A 4,340-nucleotide genomic window follows, 5' to 3' on the forward strand; every position below is an offset into this window, starting at 1 on the left:
TATCTTTTCATCTCCTACTTCGAAAGTTAATTTTCCTCTTTTAACATCTATTATAGCTCCGACTGTTGATAAAAATAGTCTACCTAAAAGGATAGGGATATTGTCGTCTTCCTTGATATCCATGACCATAAAGTCTGTCGGGATATAAAGTTGACCGATCCTAACAGGGATGTCTTCTAATATGCCTACAGGATACTTAAAAGATATATCGGCTAATTGGAGGGACATCTTAGTTGGTTGTAATTCTCCTAAGTTTAACCTTTTACACAGAGCTAAGGGCACTAAACTCACACTAGCGCCTAAGTCTAGGAAAGCTTTGTCGATCTCATGACTCCCTAGAATGCAAGGTATAGAAAAACTCCTAATGTCTTTCTCCTTCTTAGCAAGTTTATTCTCGGAAATAAAGTTGCATTCCAAGGGTTTGGGATCGTCAAGCCTACGCTTGTTGGTTAAGATGTCTTTGAGAAATTTGGCGTAAGATGGAATTTGGGTGATGGCTTCGGTGAAAGGAATCTCTACATGAAGCTTATCTATTACTTTTATAAATTTTTGGTATTGGTTATCGAGGGTTGAGTTGAGGTTGTCCAGGGAATTGTCCTCCAGGTGTAGTTTGTGGGGCTTGGTTTTGTGCTACCTGTGAGATCTGGGTTTCAAGCATCTTATTATGAGTAATTATCTGATCAACCTTAGTCCCTAATTGCGTTATCAGTTCGCTTACGTGAATGTTCTGGTTTAGGAATTCTTTATTTTGCTGAGTCTGGCCTGATATAAAGTTCTCCATGATCTTCTCAAGGTTAGGCTTCTGGGGCACAACTTGCATAGGTTGATTTAGTTTTTGGGCTTGAAAACCTTGTGGTCTTTGAGGTGCAAAATTTTGGATAGGTTTCTGGTTTTTATAGGAAAAATTTGGGTGATTCTTCCATCCAGGGTTGTAAGTGTTTGAAAATGGGTTACCTTGGGCGTAATTCACTTGGTCGGTGTTCAGGTCGTTCAAAAGGTTACATTCCGCCGATTCGTGTCCTTTAGATCCACAAAGTTCACACTCTGGGTGGACTACCGCTGCGGTGATAGAGTTTGTAGAAATATGTTCGACCTTAAGGGCTAAAGCGTCCATTTTCGCGTGCATCATGTCCATAGAACTTATCTCATGTATTCCACCTTGGGTCTCCTTTTTCTCTACTGATGCTCGTTCAGTTCCCCATTGGTCATGGTTTTGGGCCATATCCTCAATCAGGTCACAAGCTTCAGGGTAAGGTTTGTTCATCAACGTGCCACCAGCGGCATCGTCGATGCTCATCTTTGTGTTATAATGGAGTACATTGTAGAAGGTATGAACGATCAGCCATTGTTCTAGGCCATGGTGTGGACAGACTCTTGACAGCTCCTTGTATCTCTCCCAAGTTTCAAAAAATGATTCTCCTTAGTTTTGAGTAAATCTAGTTATTTGGTTTCGAAGAACAACAGTCTTACTAGGGGGAAAATATCTAGCAAGGAATACTCTCTTAAGAGAAAGGAAATAATCTTAAATGAATCGCATCAGGTGAAGCACCGTTGGATTTAAAGGTGTCGGCTAGTTGGATAAAGACTTTTAAATGTTGATTTGGGTTCTCAGTAGCGAGACCCGCAAATTGGTTTTGTTGCACTAATTGCAGTAAATATGGTTTTAGTTCGAAATTGTTGGCAGGAATGAGGGGGTTTACTATACTAGAACTAGGTTCCTCATCAGAGGGTTGGGAAAATTCCTTAAGAGGTCGCCGGTCGCGATTCTCGGCCATAGCTTTCTTAATTCGGATGAGTAAGAGGCGTGTATGAGTGTAACATTCGGGTTCCGCTAAAGGATCTACTAAATTTCCGGTACTACGGGTTCTTCGCATTTACCGGCTAATAATGCCTTAGTCTAGACGGTGTAACAACAAGGTACGAAATTTGACGAAGTTGGTCCTCGGCAACGGCGCCAAAAACTTGATCGTTATATTTGCAAGTGCACGAATCGCGTCAGAGTAATATAAAAGATTATCGATCCCACAGAGACCAAATCGTCAATCTATCAATTACTATTGTTACGATGTTTATCTAAGGCGGTACAAATGAGATATTGATGTCGCAAAATAACAGTAAATAAAGAAAATGATAAATACAGTGCAGATAAAGATAGGCTTTAATGTATTTCACGTTAGTTAAACGATGCTTCGATTGTCTAAATAGGACTACTTATAGGGCAATATTTTCTACTCTTGAAAAGAATCCATTTAACAAGAATTGTCGCTTTTGCGTATTCAGAACCGAGTTTACCCTTAAATTAAGGCCTTTTATTGTCACTTATAAAAGGTGCGCAGAACGCTAAAGTAGTAAACCTATTTTTAAGAAATAAGACTCGTAAGCTTAGTCGGAAAGTGATTTTGATTCGGAAAGTTTACCCAAGGAGTTTCCTGATTTTAAATCTATCAACGCGTCTGAAAGCAGTTTCAAAAATCGTTTTTCCTTAAAGTGATAAAAATTCCTAGTTAACTAAGTCAGGGTGCTTTCGCACTCCTTGAGTAGCTAAAATTAACCAAGTTTGTTTCAGAAAACTCGAATCAAAAATCAAAACAGCCCCTAAAGCATTTCTACAAATGGAATATGTGAAACATCTCTTTAACCGCGATCTTTACGTTCTAACCTTTGAAAGATTTAGCCAGACATGGTAATACAAACAAATACAACGATATTGAACATGATGAAAAAAAATTAGAATGTAAGGCGTGAAGAACAAGTAAAGCGTGTAAAACAATTAAAACGAGCAATAAAGATAATGGCGAGAAAATTAAATAAAGTAAAGACAATGGCAGGAAATTAAATAAAGTAAAGACAACAACAGGAAATTAAATAAAGTAAAGCATGACAAGGAATTAAATAAAGTAAGGCATGGCAAGTAAAATAAAAAGGCGATTCAATTAGAACCTGCTCCAAACGGAGGCTTTAAATCTGGTACAAGGAAGTAAATGAACCTTTGACTTTGAAAATAAAGATGACGGCAAAATCAAAGTGCTCCAACTCAATTACACTAAGGTGCGATAACCCCTCGATGTGACGGATTACCACTTTTACAGATGATATTATTGTCTTAGTGTTATAAACTAAGTTGGACGATTTAGAAGTGAACTAGAACGACCTATTGTAAGACCCCAATTATGACCCTAAGATCCCTCATGCAATTTCATCATAAGCATCAACATTGGGATCATACATTGGCATCCTCCTTACCCCTCTTTCATTGGGTTTGTTTTGGGAGAGATCACCAAGCACTTTGTGATTATATCATACTTGTATTTTATCATTTCACTAACCAAAATACCAAAAATATGTCCTTGCATTTGCCTAACTCTTTTGTAGGAAGGGCATGATCTCATTGATTCATCAAGTTCACATCTAGGGTCTGAGACCCTCATGAACAAAGAGCACAACCAAGAATTGATTCAAGAATGATTATGAACATCATACATGAGTCCCAATGTTATCTACATGTTATATTGATCAAGTTTTCTTCAAGAGTTTGAGGGTGATTTGCCTTGGAAACCCTAGTTTGACTGGGTATCTTGAGTAACTTCTCCAACAAGCTATCTCACCAATTGATCAAATTTATCAAGGGACACTTCAAAATTTATCATATTATGCATATATGATCTACCATGAGCCAAGAAAGTCAAGAGAATTGGAAATTAGCAAATTGGTTGTTGGTGGTTGGCCAGATGGATTCATCTGATCAAAACTGGGTCTCCCTAGACCTTATCTCCTATAATTTTCACCATATGAAAATTATTCCAAGAGAAAACTTACTCTAAATGACATTCCAAACAACTTTCATGTTTAGACCTAGAGCTATATTTTCTTGAAAAATCATTTTCTATGTTGAAACATTATAGGTCCTTTTGTCTAAACCCTAATTTGAAATTCAACTTCTCAAGGCCATAACTTGCTCAATTTTTATGATATGAAATATTTACAAGTTGAACAATCAAATTCAATGTGTCTACTTTAACTTTTATGTTTGGAGTGGGATCTAATTCAACTTTTTTGAGCATGTGATATGAGGCTACATTATAGGTCACTTTTGACCTATACCATTGATCAAGTGATTTTTCCAAACTTCAAAAATGCGTAACTCTATCATTGAAAATCCAAATAACATGAAATTTGTGACCATTTTTAAGGTCTTTGAGATAGATATAACTTTTATGAAGACACTTTTCTCATTTGAAGCTCATATAAAAAGTTAAGCAAGGTGGAATATTGAGACATATGGCTTGACACTTAGAAAAAAATTGATATGTAAAAAATTTCCAAACTTCCACCTCAAATTT

At 36.9% G+C, this 4,340-nt stretch overlaps 1 non-coding gene across 1 annotated transcript; it reads left to right on the forward strand.

Moving 5' to 3' along the window:
- The first annotated feature begins 1,352 nt into the window (after positions 1–1,352).
- On the forward strand, positions 1,353–1,459 carry LOC127124880 (small nucleolar RNA R71). The gene has a single exon (XR_007804358.1). It is a non-coding gene; the product is annotated as a small nucleolar RNA R71 (small nucleolar RNA).
- Positions 1,460–4,340: the final 2,881 nt, after the last annotated feature.

Source organism: Lathyrus oleraceus, chromosome 2, assembly GCF_024323335.1.
Source record: "Lathyrus oleraceus cultivar Zhongwan6 chromosome 2, CAAS_Psat_ZW6_1.0, whole genome shotgun sequence".
In the NCBI taxonomy this organism is placed as follows: Eukaryota; Viridiplantae; Streptophyta; class Magnoliopsida; order Fabales; family Fabaceae; genus Lathyrus; species Lathyrus oleraceus.